The following is a 20,483-nucleotide window of genomic DNA, read 5'->3' as shown; positions in this document are numbered from 1 at the left end:
GAAAAAAATAGAGCGAGAGGGAAAACACGGCAGAAAAAAGATAAACTAAATATTGAACTATTCGTAATGCTAAATCTCCGAAGTCAGTTAAAGCACCAATTTCGACAGCTCTCGTTTACAACAGTCCAGTGACGCTAGTAAAATAATTACGTTATTCGTTACCCGATGGTTGCCAGCGTTAACGATCTCTTACTTGATTGGCTCATTTGATATAATGATGATGCCCAAAGACATATTTCTTTTCGGTAAGATTATGGCAAATTTATTCAACATTAGTTTTAATTTACGCATAAAAAGCAAAGGAGATCTTAGAATTCAGCGGTGTCACTAAAACATAATGATTAAAACAAAAAATTCAGCTTTTCATTAGCTTTAGCAGTGAGTTGAAATTAATTTACAATGAACTTAAAACTGTTCAGAAGAGAAAAACTGTTTAAATAAACTATTTTTTGTTAACAGGCACTTAATTCTACACCAGATGGTTGCAATGAGACAATTTTAATGTGCCCTTATTGGCTCCCTTCGAAGTGAGGTCATAAACAGATAAAGATAATAGTTATTGGATTCTGAAATACTTCCTTATGCAAATTATTGTCATACCCTTCATTTTTATTGTTTGTGTCATGCGGATCGTGGCTTTATATCTAGCGACTCTCCATTTACTTTGGAAGTAATCAAATTTTCAACAGAAGGAAAAGGGTGAGAAAGACATTATCATCATTAGCTGTTTTCTTCTGGTATTGTTCGGATCACTAAAACGAGTTTCATTCTAGGCCTATTAGTTGTTTGATTCAATTGCTAAATTGTTGATGATTCGCTGCTAATTTTCGTTGACGATCTTCACCCATTTTATTTCGATTCTGCCGATTGAGTTTACCACGATGCTCTTTATTCATTTGCATTGTAGGAGTTTTTACAAATATTTCCTGCTGGTCGCTGAAATCGGCTAAATGCTTCTCCATTGCCAGTAACTGTTAAAAAAAAACAAAACAAAACAAAACAAAGCACGAAATAAAAACAGGTACGAAAAAAAAACGAGAATTAAAACTCAACAGAACAGAGAAAAACCAAATTTTAAACTGTTCGTAATACTGCAATCTCCAGAGTTTTTAAAAGGACCAATTTTGACAGAAATCGGTTACACAGTCCGATGACGCTGGGAAAATAGTTATGTTATTCGTCACCAGATGGTTGCAAGCGTTAACGATCTCTTACTTGACTGACTCATTTGAAATAATAATAATAATGCTCAAAGAGATGTTTTTTTTGGCACGATTATGGCAAATAAATTCAAAAGTAGGTTTTAATTTTGGCATTAAAAACAAAGGAGATCTTAGGATTCAGCGGTGTCTCTAAACGGTAATGATTAGAACAAAAGATAAGTTTTCCATGAGCTTTGGCAGTGAGTTGAAATTAATTTACAATGAACTCAAGACTGTCCAGAAGGGAAAAACTGTTTAAATAAACTACTTTTTATTCTAGACCTACTAAATGTTTAATTCAGTTGTTAAAATGTTGATGATTCGCTGTCAATTTTCGTCGACGATCTTCATCCATTTCATTTCGATTCTGCCGACGGCATTTACCATGATGCACTTTATTCAGTTGCATTATAGGCCTTTTTAATGATATTTGCTGTCGGTCAAAGATAATAGCCAAACGCTTCTCAATTGTTAATAACTGCTGAGAAAAAAAAAAACAAAGAAAACAAAAGAACAGGAAGTAAAAACAGGTAGGAAAAAATAAGCTACATGCAAAACTCAACAAAACAGAGAAAAACCAAATTTCAAACTGTTCGTTTTACTAAATTCTCCCGAGCTTTTAAAGGACCAATTTTGACAGCAATCGGTTACACAGACCGATGACGCTGGTAAAATAGTTATGTCATGCGTCACCACGAAATAAACACGAAATAAAAACAGGTAGGAAAAAAAAAGAGCGAGAAGCAAAACTCTACAGAACAGAGAAAGCCAAATTTTAAACTCTTCGTAATATTCAAATCTCCAGAGTTTTAAAAAGAACCAATTTTGACAGCAATCGATTATACAGTCTGATAACGCTGGTCATGTCATTCGTCACTGTCAAAACACGAAATGAAAACAAGTACGAAAAAAATAGAGCGGAGGGAAAACTCGGCAGAAAAAAGATAAACTAAATATTGAACTGTTCGTATTGCTAAATCTCCCAAGTCAGTAAAAGCACCAATTTCGACAGCTCTCGTTTACAACAGTCCAGTGACGCTAGTAAAATAATTACGTTATTCGTTACCCGATGGTTGCAAGCGTTAACGATCTCGTACTTGATTGGCTCATTTAAAATTATGACGATGTCCAAAGACATGTTTTTTTCGGCACGACCATGGAAAATGTATTCAACGGTGTTTTAATTTGCGCATTAAAAACAAAGGAGATCTCAGGATTCAGCGGTGTGACTAAAACATAATGATTATAACAAAAAATTCAGCTTTTCATTAGCTTTGGCAGTGAGTTGAAATTAATTTACAATTGACTCAAAACTGTTTAGAAGGGAAAAACTCTTTAAATAAACTATTTTTAGTTAACACTTACTTAATTCTACACCAGATGGTTGCAATGGGACAATTTTAATGTCCTCCTATTGGCTCGCTTCGAAGTGAGGTCATAAACGTATAAAGATAATAGTTATTGGATCCTGAAATACTTCCTTATGCAAAATACTCGTCATACTCTTCCTTTTTAAAGAAAACAAAAGAACACGAAATAAAAACAGGAACGAAAAAAATGCGAGAAGCAAAACTTGACAGAACAGAGAAAAACCAAATTTCAAACTGTTCGTAATACTAAATTCTCCAGAGGTTTTAAACGCCGGTAAAGTAGTTATGTCATTCGTCACCACGAAATAAACACAAAATAAAAACAGGTGCGAAAAAAAGGCATAGGGTAAAATATGGATTGGAATATTTTTTGGACCAATTTTTTTGGACCAATTTTTTTGGACCATTTTAAAGGGGGGAGCACGCCATTAGTACTGAGGGAGGGGTGGGATGAAGTCTATCAGTACTGAGGGAGGGGTGGGAGACAGAATGTTATTACTCAGGGAGGGGCGAGAGACGGACTATTACTACGCAGGGAGGGGTGGGAGGTGGTTGTAATAGTAAATTCTACTGGTTAATGGAGCTTTTACTCGATCTTACAAACTATTTTAATTGTATTTTCGACTGAATTTTGTTTGTCTAAATTTTAGCGCTGAGCCGCGGCGTTTCTTCATTTTTTTGTTATGCGAAAACGAAACTGTCATGTAAACACTGGACTTTAATTTTTATTGAAAATATTGCGTTTACGATCCTCCACTGTTGAGTTATGCGTGCGCCTTTTGAGTCAACTTGTGCACCTTCAGTTGCTTCACGTTTCCCTTTGTGTATTCAGTATGTAATTACTAAATTTATCTATCTTTCTTTTGTCATTGATCTTATCAGACGAGACTATAGAATTTCCGGTCCTTACCCATTAACTTAGCAGCATATAGAATTCACAAGCGCTATCGCAATTTTTAAGTTTATACCTTTACTATATAAAATCATCAGCGAACGATTTCGAAGAGGAATCCGTGTTCTCGAATCGACCAAAAACACTGCTGTACTTGCAAAATGGGAAAGCGCAAATATCGATTGCATCTGTTTCGCAAACAAAGGAGTCAATCACCGGCACCGGAAATCGCGACCAGGTATTCCTCGCGACTCCCTTAGGTTTGTTTTCCAATTTTCCCCGGGCCGCTGCCGATCACTTCTTGCGTAAAAACCTACGAAACCTGCGAAGTGGAACTATGATGGCTACTGTTGCTTGCCGATATTTTCCGTCGGCAAAACGTAAAGTCCAGTGTTTACGTGAGAGTTTCGCTTTCGCATGACGAAAAAAATGAAGAAACGCTGCGGCCCAGCGCTAAAATTTAGACAAACAAAAATTCAGTCGAAAAACCAATTAAACCAGTAGTGTTTACGATAACAACCACCTCCCACCTGTCCCTGCCTGGTAATAGTCCTTCTCTCGCCCCTCCCTGGGTAATAACACTCTTTTTCCCACCCCTCCCTCAGTACTGGTAGACTTCATCCAACCCCTCCCCCAGTACTAATGTTGTGCTCCCCCCCTTTAAAATGGTCCAAAAAAATTTTCCAAAAAATTGGTCCAAAAAATGGTCCAAAAAATAGTTCAGTCCATATTTCACCCTATGCCCGAAAAAAATAGAGCGAGAGGGAAAACTGGGCAGAAAAATAATAAACTAAATATTGAACTGTTTGTAATGCTAAATCTCCGAAGTTTGTAAAAGCGCCAATTTCGACAGCTCTCGTTTACAATAGTACAGTGACGCTTGTAAAATAATCACGTTATTCGTTAACCGATGGTTGCAAGCGTTAACGATCTCTTACTTGATTGGCTCATTTGAAATAATGATGATGCCCAAAAACATGTTTTTTTTTTCGGCACGATTATGGCAAATTTGTTCAACAGTAGTTTTAATTTGCGCATTAAAAACAAAGGAGATCTTAAGATTCAGCGGTGTTACTAAAACATAATGATTAAAACGAAACATTCAGTTTTCCATTAGCTTTAGCAGTGAGTTGAAATTAATTTACAATTAACTCAGAACTGTTTAGAAGGGAAAAACTGTTTAAATAAACTATTCTTAGTCAACACTTACTTAATTCTACACCAGATGGTTGCAATGGAACAATTGTTATATCCTCTTATTGGCTCGCTTCAAAGTGAAGTCATAAACATTTAAAGAATATAGTAATTGGATTCTGAAATGCATTCTTATGCAAAATCATTTTTTGTGTTATCACGTAACGAGGTTTTATATTTAGCGCCTCTCCACTTTTTGGGAATAACCAATTTTTTTAACAGAAGGAAAAAGTTGAGAAAGGTATTATTATGATATTACTTGTTTTCTTCTGGTATCGTTAGGATCATTAAAACATGTTTCATTCTTGGCCTATTAGTTGTTTAATTCAATTGTCAAATTGTTGGTGATACGCTGTGTATAATCAATTTTCGTTGACGATCATCACCCATTTTTTTAATTCTGCCGATTGAATTTACCATGATGCACTTAGGACAATTGCATCGTAGGGTTTTTAATTTTATCCGTTGTTGGTCGTTGAAAATAGCTAAACGCTTCTCGACTGCTAATAACTGCGAAAAAACAAAACAAAACACGAAATGAAAACAGGTACGCAAAAAACAAAGAAACAAACAAACAAAAAATGCGAGAAGAAAAACTCGACAGAAAAAAGATAAACTAAATATGAATCGTTCGTAAATTTGCTAAATCTCCAGAGTTTCTAAAGCACCAGTTTTGACAGCTATTGGTTACAACAGTCCAGTGACGCTAGTAAAACAATTATGTTATTTGTGACCGGATGGTTGCAAGCGTTAACGATCTCTTACTTGACTGGCTCATTTGAAATAATGATGATGCCCCAAGACATGTTTTTTTTGGTACGACTGTGGCAAATAAAAGCAAAATTAGTTTTCCATTAGCTTTGGCAGTAAGTTGAAATTAATTTACAACAAACTCAGAATTGTTTAGAAAGGGAAAACTGTTTGAATAAACTATTTTTAGTTAACACTCACTTAATTCTACACCAGATGGTTGCAATGGGACAATTTTGATGTCCTCTTATTGGCTCGCTTCAAAGTGAAGTCGTCAAAATTTACAGAAAACAGTCATTGTATTCTTAAATGCATTCTTATGCAAATTCGATGTCCTCTTCTTTTTATTGTTTGTGTTACCACGTAACGAGGTTTTATATCCAGCAAATAACCACTTCGTTTCGAAATGATCAATTGTTCAACAGAAGGAAAAGTTGAAAAAGGCATTATTACCATATTATTTGCTTTCTTCTGCAAGTAGCAAAACTCTAAAGAAAAAAGATAAACGAAATATTAAACTGGTCGTGATACTAGAATCTCCAGAGTTTCCAAAAGGACAAATTTTGACAGCCATCGGTTTCAACAGTCTAATGACGCTAGTAAAATAATTATGCTACTCGTCACCAGATGGTTGCAAGCGTTGACAATCTCTTACTTGATTGGCTTATTTGAAATAATGATAATGCTTAAAGAAATATTTTTTTGACACGATTACGGCAAATAAATTTATCGGTAATTTACTTTGCGCATTAAAAATAAAGGAAATCTTAGCGGTGTCACTGAAAGGCAATGATTAAAATAAAAAATAAGTTGTCCATTAGCTTTGGCAATGAGTTGAAATTAATTTACAATTAACTCAAAACTATTCAGAAAGAAAAATTGTTTACATAAACTACTTTTCATTCTAGGCAATAGCTTTGGCAGTGAACTGAAATTTATTTACCATTAGTTTAAAACTGTTTCGAAGGGAAAAAACTGTTTAAATAAACTACTTTTCATTCTAAGCAATAGCTTTGGCAGTGAACTGAAATTTATTTACAATAAGTTTAAACTGTTTCGAAGAGAAAAGCTGTTTAAATAAACTACTTTTAGTTAACACTAAATTCTACACCAGATGGTTGCCATGGGACGATTTTGCTGTCCTCTTATTGGCTCACTTCGAAGCGAAGTCATAAACATTCAAAGAATATAGTTATTGGTTCTGAAATACATTCTTATACAAAATATTCGTCATCTTCATCCTTTTTATCGTTTGTGTCATCACAGAACGAGGTTTTATATCTGGCGAATCTCCACTTTGTTTGGGAAGGTTTTTTAATTTTATGTGTTGTTGGTCGCTAGAAATAAATGAACGCTTCTCAATTGCTGATAACTGCTGAAAAAACAGTCCAGTGACGTTAGTAAGCTAATCATGGTATTTGTTACCAGATGGTAGCACGCACTAAAGATGTATTACTTGATTGGCTTTTTTTAAAATAATAATGATGTCACAAGTTTAAATTGTGATGAACAGAAAGAATAATATGCTTATTTGAAGATTGCTCGTCGAGCTAGGAAAAAATTAAAGCTACATGATTATTTATATGTCTATAAATCATTACTATTTGTATCATCCTCATAAATGATATTTTTTCATTATTACCAATATCCTCATCATTATAATTATATAAATTCTCATGATCACCATTGTCTTTTCTACCTCAGCAGAACAGTAACTGAGGATTTCTTTTAAGTGGAACTTGTCTAATTAGAATATACTATAGATGGCTTTGACGAACAAATAACACAACCAATCAAAGCGTGACTAATTGAATTCCTATTCTTAAGTGTTCCAGTTCCGTTTGAAAAACGCTCCGATTTCATCGTTGACAATGTTTTTATTCTTGCAGATTGTGCCAGCGTTTTGAGTCACTGCCAAGGTGCAAGAAAGGTGAGGTGCTCCTTTTTCATCGCCACTTACAAGTTTATCAGAAGCGCTACAATATCACCATAGGTGGTCATAAATTAGTGACAAATTAATAACCCAGCGTACTAGAAAATGAAAGAGAGAGAGAAATTCGTACTACGCAGATCACACATTAAATTGATAAAGTTTCCAAAAATTTTTCGGATGTTCGAAATGTGTTTTTTGGTTCTTTTTCCTCTAAATTTGTTCCAAGAAAATTCAATCACATAGCATTGGGTTATGGAGCAAAGTGGTTTCGAAGATATGGGAGTGGGAGAGGATAAAGTTCTGATTCAGTACCTATTTCGTGTTATTAGGTGTGGTCCGAGAATATATCTTAGACACACCCAAAAAAATTTAATAGCCTCCTTGGTGCTTACATGCGGGTTCTGCCTACATAAAATCTCGACTAAAATGGGAGGGGGGGAAGAGGGTAGTTAGAAAAGAGGGATTCACACGGACTTTGAAAACAACCTTGATCTTTAAGGCAACTCATGAAATTGAACCTTGATTTCAAGTCAATCAACTTTGATTTAAAAAAACACTTCTTGCACATTTTGGAGACAACCTCGATTTCAAGGAAACTTGAATTGTTCACTGGTGAATAATAATTCACAATGTCTCACTCGTGAGGTCTGAGGAGGATGCAAATATTATAATCTCGAATGATCCTCATGTCACGCCATCGGGGTGTCGAGTTAGGGTTCCAGCGTAAAAGTCTGTTGCATTTATCGCGCTGTTTTCCTTACCAAATCTTCTGAAGACCTCTTCCCACATATTCCCTCCATTCCTTGGCTGTTAACCTTATTTGGGATTCAATCGACAATCACCTTCACTTCAGTGATGTCAGGATTGAATCCCCTCTCACTGCCTCTCTCACCAGCGGCATCGCAGTCCCTTCATTGACTTCCTTGGAACATTGATGCCCTAATTGATGATTGTGTCTAATCCCTTATCTACTAAGATTGTCTTGAGCGACATGCTCACACATGAATCTCTTTCCGATTTTTGTGGTTAGACGAGGCCTCATCAGCGAGTTCTTGACTGCGAATGACTTCATACTCAACCTAATTTTATTCAGTTCATAGGCAAGCTGCGTCTTGTCAGATCCTATTACAGCATTGCTGGCAGGTGCAAGTCTCAACTCGAAAAGAAGCTCATCAGAAAGAGCTCTTGGAAAGACTCCATGATCCTTCAGAATCTCATGATGAATCCTATATTTGTTCTGATAAACGATTGAGCTTATTCTCATTGTCAGCTCCTGATTTCTTCTTATCTTCAGCATTGCATCTGATCTTTCAAAGATCAACAGACTGAATAACTTCTCTGAACATGCTCGCCCTCTCATTTTCCGTCAAGGAGAGGTCCTCATAGAACTTGTATAGATCATAAACATCATTGTCCTGTGCGATCATTTCTGCGAATTTAACAGTCAAGCTGCCAACAAGAGCTCTTGAAACATTGTTCACGATATAACCGTTTGCGTGACCACAAACTGCAGAGTCAAAGATAGGTTGAAAAGGTCCTGGCACAAGGGCATCTCTTTTATTATGCTTTGGTACTGGGACTCTAAGGAATTCAGCTGAAGATGCCCTATTAGGGTTCAATGTTACTCTGTGAATTGCACGGTCAGCCTTGAGGGTGTTTGACGTCTTTTTTATTTCAAAATTTGGGTTGGTTTTTTTCACTGACTTTCATTTTAAAATAAAAGATATTTTACTTTAAAATGGATGAGTTTGGAGATACTGATCCTCTTTTGAAGCACAGTGACGGTGATGATGATGATGATGAGGTCTGACCTCAAGTCAAGGCGGAGTCAAGTCAAGTCAAGGCGGAGGTCTGGATGCAGGCTAAACGTATATCTCTCTCGTGTTCTTTTCTCCTCTCTCGCATAGGTCTTCCCATTCCACCAATGTAGATTTTGCCGCATTCACAGGGAATCATGTAAACCACACTGTCCTGTCTGGCTGATTGACAATGTCCTTTGGTCGTACTAAATGTAATGGTCGTCTCGGACTTGAAGACTGCGCGGATGCCTTGTTGTTGTAGGCAACGGCGACGAAGCTCTGATGCACCTTTTACATAGGGCAAAAACGCTGTGGACTTGAACTACGTCACAGGCCCTCGGCTCGGGAAGGAGTTTCTTGTTTTCGTGACCTTCTCTACAAAGGAAGAGGGAAAACCGTTAGAAACACGTAGGCGCAGGCGCAGGTATAGACGTAGGCGCAGGTGTCAGGCGTCTGTATGGTTCCCTCGTAACTGACGAGTCGAGAAAGACGATGTTGTTGTCTTTCTCAGTTTCCATGGTGAATCGGATGGTACGTTGCTGGCTGTTGAGATGCTGTAAGAGACAGCCGACATAACTGCGATCTAGGATGGTGATGGTTTCATCAACGTAGTGCTTCCAGATCTTGGGTTTCTGTGTTGTGGATTCTATTGCTTGTTCTTCAAATACCTTCATGTAGAGGTTTGCAATAACTGCCGAAATCGGGCTGTGCGCCCATACTTCAGGTCAATATCCGGTAAAAGAGGTTATTGCTCATCGTGGTGGCAAGTAATAATAAACTGTTTAATAGTTTGTCTCTCGATGTAGTCACTTGAGATGTAGATGGCGACATTTCGATCGCCGTGATACAAATGGTAATGCGTGAGCAGTCGACCCCATCGCCTGATGAAGACCAGCAGGAAGCAGCCGAAACGTCGCGATCTACACCTCAAGCGATTACAACGTGAGACAAACGATTATTAAAATCAAGGTTTTTTTCAAATACGTCAGAATCCCCATTTTCTGTGTACGGGGGGGGGAGGGGGGGGAAGGGGGGGAAGTGCTTATTTGAAGAAAGGCGCTTAATCGAGAGGGGCGCTTATTCAGTTTTTTTTCAACGTTATTGTAACTTTATATGGCTTAGTCTTAAATAGAAATACAACAAGAAGTATGCCACATAATCCACGAAGACGTTATGTCGATATCAACATCTTTCAAGGGGAAAGACTTATTTGCTTAAAAAAAGATGACAGATGATAATGTAACTGGAACTTACAAATTGAAGCAGTTTAAAGCCTGTTGGTCACATTTTTGATTGAGCTATAATTCCTCATCAACTGTTTTATCTAAACGCATACCAAAAACTTTATAATCGTAGAAGTTACTGATCCTCGAGAATGGTCTGGTTGTGCTTAGGAAGTTAAGACCATTTACTAAGAGCGGAGCAATAAAAAAAAAAATTCAAGCGCATAAATAATGCAAATAGACAAACTCTAGAAGAACACGGATATAGGGATAACTAGAATGTAAATGACACTATTATTCTTACTGTTTCCGCTTTAAATGAGGGTTATAAGTTATAAATAAATTGTAAATAGAAAAAGCCTTTTTTGTATCCCTACTAATTGAGAAAGTGAGGAGGGGAGTGGGAGGGGCACATATTTGAGGGTAGGGGTCTTATTTGACATTTTGGCCCAAAGAGTGGAGGCTTATTCGGGGGAGGGCTCTTACGCAATAAAATATGATACTTGAAAAATTCCAAAGAGTGTTGATCAAATATTACACCTTTGCAATCTTTAGTTACTTTAAGATAATTACAAGGTAACTTGTCGGAGATGGTATTACCATGATCCTTAGAAACTGCCACGAATGTGTTTAAATTCGTTTTCGGGGAGAGAAAGCAGTGAAAAGATCTTTTTTTTGAAAAGCTATAAGCTTTGTTTGAGTCCTTGTCAATTGCACACACTTTTGGTCCGTTCAGCTCATAACAAAATGGATTTTGAAAACGGAACAATATTCATTTCCTTTAAATAAATATGCTAATGTGGACAGTTTCAAACTGAAAATTAGAGCTTTCTGTCGGCCACATTTATCTAAATTTGAATACGTGTTTTCTCGGTAACTATTCGTTGGAAATTTGATTTCTCGAGGAAATAATATCATCTTCTCATTAAAAAAAATTGAAATTACCCCAAGAATTCTATAATTTCAATCATTTTTTATTACCAGTTTTTCTTTTCTGTTATCGGTAGGAATGATTGATTTGGTAACGTAACAGTCGGCGAATTATTTAATTTATTCCTTACCTAAACAAGGAACAATTTGACGCCCTACAATCCTTTTTTTTAATTACTTTTTTTATTACTTTTTGTTTCCATGAAGATTGTCATGAATCCTCAAGCTGTTCTATTGCTCACACTGGTAGCCGTTCCATGCACATCTGCGAGTACGTTACCCTGTTGTTTTGTATGTTAAATTACCGCTTTACTCATTTCCAAGGATATAAGTTTTTCAAGAAAACACAGTCTAACGGTGATGTTCTGCTTGGCGAAGGCATCATTAAAAATAAAAGTCTCACTCATGTTATCGGCAAATTGACAGAATGCAAGTATAACAGCATACCAGGGGGATAGCTTTATTTAAAAACGTCATGGAAAATACATGTAGGTCAGTACATAAAGGGAAAACCATTTTGCAATAAAGCAAAGTCAGGAGTATGATGTCATTAAGAACATATATCCGGCCAAACCCACTCTAAAATTTCGTTGGAGCCTTCGTGAGAAAAGAAAGAAAACCATGGAAAACTATATCTCAATGAGAAGTTTATTTTATGAGAATTTAGTAAAATTAAAAGGGTAAACAGAAAAAAATGACCGAACGCCACTCCGTCGAAGTTAAAAAGTTAACAAACGTGATCTCTAATGAAATGTAACTGCACTGTGTCAATCACAAAAAAAAAAAAAAATATATATATATATATATATATAGCAAAACAAAACAAAAACTTTAAAAGTAAGCTGCGAACTGCCCTTTCATATCACAAAATTCTCAATACTTACAGCACGAGCGCGAGATGTGACGAAGCCTTCACAGTCAAAGTAATAGTGTAAAGATACATAGTTAGTGTCGACGATTAGTCACGATTCGTGTGATTCTTTCATCTAGTAACTTGCAGAGCCGATCAGTTTGCCTGTGCTAATAAAAGAGAATGTATTCATGCGTCTAGACGCTGCGACAACCGCAGGAACTGTATAGATGGGTCAGACGAAAAATGCAGTAAGTATTGTGCATTTTTTCTTTTTAAATTTGTAGTGGGCTGAGCCTATCCCACTCCTAAAGTAATGTAAAACCAAGTTATACTTAATAACAAATGCTTTTTTGAAAAAAGGAAAAAAAAAAGAGAGAAAGAAAAAAGAATTGTCTACCGAGAACCCCACATTCACAATAACATCTCCAGAACAGGGAAATATAAATATAAACTTTGACGCACGTTACATGCAATGAATTTCGCATCCGTCCATCTTTGGATACAGAGCTTCGATGATATGGACAAGATTCTTGTGATGGCTACCATCGCTTTAACAACGAATGAAATAAACTGAAATTTGTTGAATGAGGCAGCATTGATTTATGTGATGTATTGAGCTATTTTATCGTTGATATATTACTTTGAAAATGGCAATTTTAGAAATAGAGTCATCCATTGACATTGCCTTAATCGACTATTTAAATTGACCACAAAAAAGTCAACTTATAAGTCATCTCAACGCAGATAATACTGGATTGCCGTCACAAATACATCCTTCTCTGACAGACGAATTGTCGTCGCCCATGATGCAAATTTTTCCGGAAAAAAAAAACAAAATTACAGAGCTTAGTGGTATTGTCATAATACTAGTAGACCATTTCAATAAGGTTTCGTTTTCTTTCATGTTTCACCTGGACGAATCAGCTGGCCGTAAGTACTTTAAATTCAGACTGTGATCTATTTGTGTGTCGTCTCAATATGTACTTATACAATAACAACATAAAGCAATTGTCGTATGATTGATTCGCCATTCCAAGTTGTCTTTAGTTTCTTTAAGTGGTTCATATGTAGCCATCAGGGACAACTAAACATGACTGAAGTATGAAAAAGGGTTTTTAGAGGAATAATGAAAAAAAATGAGGCATAACAAAAGAAAATTCAGCTGATTTCCTCCTGCTTGATAGGGAGGATAAAAACAAGAAAATGAAATTCATCAAGTTTTTCTTAGATTTCATTTTTTTATCATTTTTCCTTTGCCTTCTGTCAAGAAAGCTGATCGAATAAACCCTATAGAACGTAGTATCGTGTCCCTTCCTGTTTCCTTATCAACCTTACGTTAATCCCCAAATGCCCTTTTTTAAATTTCTTGCCTTTTCCTAACAATTGTAATGATTTTAAGCCCTTAAACATAGGTAAAAGTTCATTCATTTTTAAACAAACAAAAAAAAAAGGGCAAGGCTAAGGGTAAGCAGCAACCTTCTAGTTTCTGAAGACAATGTAGGTTAAATTTTATAAGTTGACACTGCTGTGACAACGGTAATTTGGAAAAAAAACCAAGATATGTCGTAGAATAGGCTATTAGTCTTGGTAAACAACACTTCAAAGGGAAATATAATTGTTTGTCTCACGATGTGGTCACCTCGGTGTGGATCGCGACGTTGAGACTGCATTCTACCAGTTTTCTCCAGGAGATGAGGTCGATTGAGTACGCGTCCCCTATATGCTGTTAAGCGCAGCAAAACTATTTAACGGATAATAAACTCAGTAGCCTCCATTTTTCTCCAAACAAATATGATAATCTATTTGTCCCCGGAAATCGTTGTTCTTCGAAGCTCACATTTTTCGAGCTTTCCTTTCAGAAATTTGTTTATTCTCGAACAGACTATGTCCGCGGACTAATATCCAAGACTATTTTAGCAACAAAAGGAGGCTAATGGTTATTAATAATCGGGGAGTCAAACTGAACGTTGCAATGTGCACTACCATGTCTTAACTTCCAGTTTTTGGTTGTTAATTTCCTTTGTCTTACGAGCAGAGGCTCAATGTTGCATGTCTTTCAATAAGCAATCATTGGGTGAGCTTGAACAGGATAAAATAGATTATGAAAACGAAAACCGATCGAGGTCTGAGTTATTAACACAGACGCAAGGTTCGATGGTTTATGATTTCATGCGAAAACCAAATAACCCATTTCAGATTCATTAAGTGCCTGTAACGAATTCTAGCGTGGGAGCGAGGCTAGGTGCTCACTTAGCAGCGCGAAAATATAAGTGTTCTTTAGCATTTCTAGAAGTTGTAACAAAAAATAAGAAAAAAAATAAGACTAACCAGAATATGGTTCGTTGCTCAGAAGCTTTGTATCGCTAAAGTAATCGCAACCTGGAAGACCTGTCTTTCTTCGATTTCCTATGGACAAACGATTTTCTGTGTTTGAAGTTAAAATTCTGCCGAAGACCTGATAGCAGGTTCGAAGAAGAGCAAAGGGAGGCAATAACTGGCGAGGAACACATCTTAAGGAATTATAACGAGTACTCTGCTGATGATTCTCACCGAAAACACTCAACGGTTGACGTGTCTTAAACGGTTATACAACACTAGCAACATTTCAAATCAACGAAAAAACTAAAAAAGAAGAATGAACGTTGAGATAAAGGTACTGAAAAAACATCTTGGCCGAAAGGGTCCTATGTCAAATAAAAAAAAAATTTAATAAAAGTGCAAAGCGCAGCACCACTGATCCTGTATAACATAATACGATCGCATCTATGCCAAACCGCTAAGTAGTCATCATGGCCGCAGAGAGGACAATTTCCATTCGAACACAAATCGATAGCTTTAAACGATATCCAACAGTGGCAAAACGAGTTAATTCGGTTGCGCCAGGAAATGAAGCAATGCAGCATAAACTGCAAGAAAAGCCTACTACAAACAAAAATTGTAGTAAAATAAGTATGATGCTGCAGATATCTGCCTTTTTTTCTGATCAATCCAAAACTGGCTGCCGCCTTGACGTTGACACAAAAACAAGTTAAAATAGGTTGCAGTGTTTATATTTACAAAACAACACGCATACACTCCGAAACAATTCTTGCAGTTTCTCCCGAGATTTAGTATACGGAACCTGATGAACTAGCCCTCTTTCTGCAAATTTGTTTCCGTCATCAATGATGTTACGCTCTTATGGACCACAACGGTTTTGAGCGACAAACTCGACATTTCCCTGCGACCATCAAAATCAACTGGACAAACCCAGCTTGATGTATTGCGTGACGTGATTGTGCAAACTTTTCTCTTTGTCGTACGACCTGCTTCGCAGGTTCTACGAGTTGGAACCAAAATTAGTTAATGTAACGAATTAGAATCGAAAGTTATTCAAATGGACTGAAGAATTTTACATTTTAATGAGAATTTTATCGTTTAAATGTTTACTTGATACACGGATAGCAAAGATTGGAGTGGCTTTGGGTATTTCAGCCCTGATTTGGAAAATATAAAACAATTAGTGGGGCAGTGAAAGGAGACTGAGTTTTCGACGCCATTTGTCTTAAAAGCTGCCACCAGCTTGTTATTGAACTCACTAAAATTTACCTGGAAGGCATTAACTTTTTTTGTCGCGAGACTCGTGGATTTTAAAGCTTTGAAACGACGTCCGATGAATCCTGAAACTGGAGTTTGAGTCCATTGGTAAACTATGCCAGCTGGTCTCATGAGCAGATCAAGCTCTGATGAAATTTGACAGTTTTGAAGTTTTAAGCGGATGCAAAAATCGAGACAAAGAGAATTCTGGCTTTGTCTGCTATTGCAGATAGCCCAGATAGGCACTTACGAACCAATTTTTAGTTAAATAATAGCCTTCACTCTCGAGAAATTGCAAATATATTACTCATCTGATACGAATGCAACTTAAATTCCGAAAACTTCAAAAACATCTCCAGTCAGTCTGACTTTCTTTTACTGCCTCACATTTTCCCTTGTGCTGTGGCTGTTAACAAGCACTTTCATCGCATTTCTAATGCTTCTTAAAATGTTCAGAACATACCAATAACTGTTATATCTTTTTCCATATCGTGGTCAAACCGACCGGAACGAAACAAAATTAACTTGTAATCGAGGATTTCGCTGGATAGCTGGTAGTACTTCAAATAACTCGATACGTCGTCCCAGGAGAGAAATCAGGGCTTAAATATCCAAAGCCACTCCAATCTTTGCTTTCTACGAATCAAGTAAACCTTTTTAAAAGTTAAAATTCTCATTAAAATGTAATTCAGTCCATTTTAATAACTTTCGATTCTAATTTGTTACATTAACTAACTTTGGTTTCAATTTGTAGAACCCGCGAAACAGGCCATATGGCAAGGGGAAAGATTTGCACAATCACGTCACGCAATATGTCAAGCTGGGTTTGTCCAGTTGATTTTGATGGTCGCAGAGAAATGTCGAGTTTCTCGCTCAAAAACCTTGTGGTCCATAAGAGCGCAACATCATTAGAGATGGAAACAAATCTGCGGAAAGGAGGGTCAGTTCATCGGGTTCCGTATACTAAATCTCGGGAGAAACTGCAGGAATTATTTCAGAGTGTATGCGTGTTGTTTTGTAAATATAAACACTGCAACCTATTTTAACTTGTTTTTGTGTCCTTTCAAGCCGCGCGATATGTCTGTTATGACCAGAGTGCCAATTTTGTTCTTTAATTTTGATCTTCTCCACGCTGTGCATAGTTCATGGCCTGATATTTCAACGTAAATTATCGAGAAGGCGCCTTCCGATCACCTTTGTCTACTTTGTAAGTCACGCAAGCGCGCAAGCGTTACGACCGATCACGTTCACGCAACGTTTTAGGACAACTCGGCATCTAATCTCCATTCAGTTGCTGTGAAAACCTAAAATCCTCAACGTAGAAGATAAACGAACGAAGTTTGAACCGTCAAAAGGAGATCTTGGTCAATTCCAAGAATCATGCAAATGATCTTTGACACGAGCGCAACTGAGCAAACGCATGGATTTGCGCTGTTTTTAAGAAGTTGGTGGATGGAAGCTAGAGGTATACCCGCGAGTTTGAGGCAATCCGTGACCTCATTGGTGTATAAACTATGCACTGATATGGTTTTTCGGCCCGATTAACGCCTGCATTTCGAGAATTCTTTCGTACAAAGTAGTGAATTTTTGATATGCAAATTAAGGTCGAAGAGCAGGGTCTCCTCTGATCACGCTGGTATGAAAAATATTTCAGCTGAAGTTTCCATATTTTGTTTGTGAACTAACTGAATACACCTAGTAACTTGTAGCAAGATAGAATTCCGTGAGCTACATTGTTGCAGTCGCTGCGCGCTAGACAAAATCTTTGAAATTGACACTTTCGATCTCTGTTCACAGGGGTGGTCTGGCCAAAAATGATTTTTGGCTTGTGGCGACGCAAAAAAAGAGAATTGGAAAACAACTAAACTATTTTTGAAACATGTGTCCTAAACCCTTTTCATGGGCAAAAAATAAAAGAAAACTTTTTTCCGACGGGAAGTCGAGAGGACCGCTCTTAGCGAGAGTGGCACTTAAATGTTCTGAGGTTCTCGACTGAGTGGTCATCTTTCCCAACTAAGTAGTCATACAAATGTGAACTCTGGTATTTTGACAAATTTTTGAGACCAAGAACCCAAAAAAAAAAGGGATAAGGAGGTTGCCCCTCGTTTGTGTGGAGCTTTTTCTCTAACTTCCACTCAAAAGACTCCACGACTTCTTCGATTTTTTACACATTTTTACACAACTTTAAAACTTTCAGCCCTTCTCTCTCCTCTTATCACTCGGCTGAATTCCCCGATCGGAAAGATATTTTCTCAGTTTGTCTACCTTAATCGTGGAGAAGTTCGAAGTTTCTCCGACGGTATTGCTATGTTCACCAAGCCTCTTTGGGATGTGATAAATTCAGTACCAGTTACACGTGCTTAACAATTCGGAAATGAGTTATTTAATAATTGCTGTATTACATGCATTTTTCGAATAATCTGCAAAAAGAGGGCATTTCTCTCTAAGTTTGCAGAAAATTTGAGAACACTAAACGGACGAAGGTCTAGGAAACTAGGCAGTATGTAATATCCTGAGTGGAATATCCGTTGCAGAGATTGCATTTATTATGCCAAATAAGCACGCTATTGTATATTGATTGAGTTAGCTCTCTACCAATCAGACTTTTCATAGTAAGTCTAATGTAGAATTATTGACGTTACTCGCATATCTATACAGGAAAGTGTGAGAACTATGAGTTCACTTGTGGAAATGGAAAGTGTCTCACTAAACGGTATCGTTGTGATGGGGATGATGACTGTGGGGATAACTCAGATGAACTACAATGCCGTAAGTGTGTTTTTACCTGACAATTCTGTCTTATATTGTAATCACCTTTCCTCTGGGCTGATGGCTAACAGTGGTTTTATTCAAGTCAGCCTGTACTTACCATGTCAAGATACAAACAGATACTCTCTGTCAATCTCTCCCTTTTTTCTTCAAACACCAACGAAATCATAATAGCAACTTTAATGTGGACCAAATAGGAAAAATGATTTTTGTTCTTATTGTTGTTACTACTGACTACATAGTATGCCTTGCTCCACTTTCCATTTGAGTTGTTCTTTGTTTTGTTTTGTTTTGTTTTCCTTTTTTTCTTTCTTTTTTTTTTTTAATTTGTTTTGTTTTGTTTTCCTTTCTTTCTTTTCTTTTTTTTTAATTTTGTTTTGTTTTGTTTTGTTTTCCTCTCTTTCTTTTTTTTTTTTTAATTTTGTGTGTTTATTTTTAACTGCAATTGCAATGAACAAGTCCTGGTCACTCAATGTTGAATTAATTTGGGACTGTTTTTCTTCTTTTCTCAATTTTCAAAACATTTACACGGAAACACTAGCTCGGCGTAAGTATCTTTTGGATGTGTTGTTGACTTCTTCTCCTTAGAGAGCGGTCATCTTACTTGCCTTGTAGGGGAAGGGGAAGAGAGAGGGGGGTAGGGTGTGGATAATTTTGTTTGTGTCATTTCAAATTCAGTTTTAATTTACAATTTTCATTTTCCCTTTCCCATTGTGGCTGTGTCCAAATACCAAAAATCTTTGCAGGTGTTGAGGGTCCCCAATAGGTTTTCCGGGATCTGGGATTGGGCTTATTTGCAGGAGCGAGATGCGGGATTATCACTATGAACGGCACATGAGAATCGGCAATTTTGAGGGGCGGGATTCGGGAAACAATAACTTAAACGCTCCGAGAACCGGGCAATCCGTTGAAGAGAATTTATAAAGAGATTGATCTACGTGAAATTCCTAAAAAGCATAGCTTCCCACGCAGCCGTTTTTATTAGCTTTCCACAAACGCGTTTATAACCTGGTCGTATGACAATAGAAGTGGAGAGTGCTCACTTAGTTGTGCATTTATCACAAAGATCCACTTTGTACGGTGTTAATTTACGCAAGAAACTTTGGAAATGCAGCCAAAGAAGCCTTAAAGAGGACAACCCATTGGGTGGTGTATTATTTTTGCAAATTCAAAGTCTTGATATACTGTACCTGAACGTGCCATGATCCTGTCGGCTATAACGGTATTCAAATGTTATCACCTGTACCGATAGCACCGTAGAACATACAGAAGATGAAGGACTGGGCGCAAACATTTTGGTGTTGCGGTGCGTCAGATGGCAAAAGCTTGAACTCTCCTGTCGTATCTCGATTAGAGAGAAATTCAGCCAGGTCAACTGCTCAGCTTCGAACTGTCTGACCTCGAGGAGCAGCAGAAAAAAAAAAGAAAAAAAAGACAGACGAAGAGGAAAATGAGATATTAGAGTACGATTCCCTACCAGTGATGAAGAATCGAATGAGTCATTTCTGGACGACGAGACCGCATGCGATGATAATCACTTTATCTTTGGAACGAGAGACTCTTTATCTCCGCGGAAGATTTTTCCCGCTTTGGAGGAAGTATTCGTTTCAACAGCAAATTGTGTTCAGCTGACTTTTCGTAATTTCTCTTGTTTCGGAAGCAAAGGGATTTCCGTCACCTTTTTTTTGTTTTATGCACTTGTTGACATTGTTATTCGTTTCCTTGATACTGACCTGTCTTTAATAATATGTTTATCCGTGATCGAAGTTAAAACGGAAGGAAATCGTCACCGTGACTAGCGTACGTTATTCGTGAAAAAATTTGAAAACTTCGAAAATTTACGGTATCGTTTGGGTGGAAAAAGATAAAATTACGCCTTGCGGTGAGCAAAGACTTCAACAGATCAATGCTGGTAGAGAAGATCATCACCCACCGAAAAGGCCCTTTAAAGTTGAGCAAATGGACGAAGAACAAACATTTATGATAGGGATC

At 37.1% G+C, this 20,483-nt stretch overlaps 1 long non-coding RNA gene across 1 annotated transcript; it reads left to right on the top strand.

The window, feature by feature from the left end:
• Window positions 1-614: 614 nt before the first annotated feature.
• Window positions 615-18,807, top strand: LOC131780055 (uncharacterized). Its single transcript, XR_010719141.1, has 5 exons — window positions 615-699; window positions 7,298-7,338; window positions 11,501-11,564; window positions 12,284-12,394; window positions 18,381-18,807. It is a non-coding gene; the product is annotated as an uncharacterized lncRNA (long non-coding RNA).
• Window positions 18,808-20,483: the final 1,676 nt, after the last annotated feature.

The sequence above is a fragment of the Pocillopora verrucosa genome, chromosome 11 (genome assembly GCF_036669915.1).
Source record: "Pocillopora verrucosa isolate sample1 chromosome 11, ASM3666991v2, whole genome shotgun sequence".
NCBI classification, from domain to species: Eukaryota; Metazoa; Cnidaria; class Anthozoa; order Scleractinia; family Pocilloporidae; genus Pocillopora; species Pocillopora verrucosa.
This window is presented reverse-complemented; position numbering and strand designations above follow the sequence as displayed.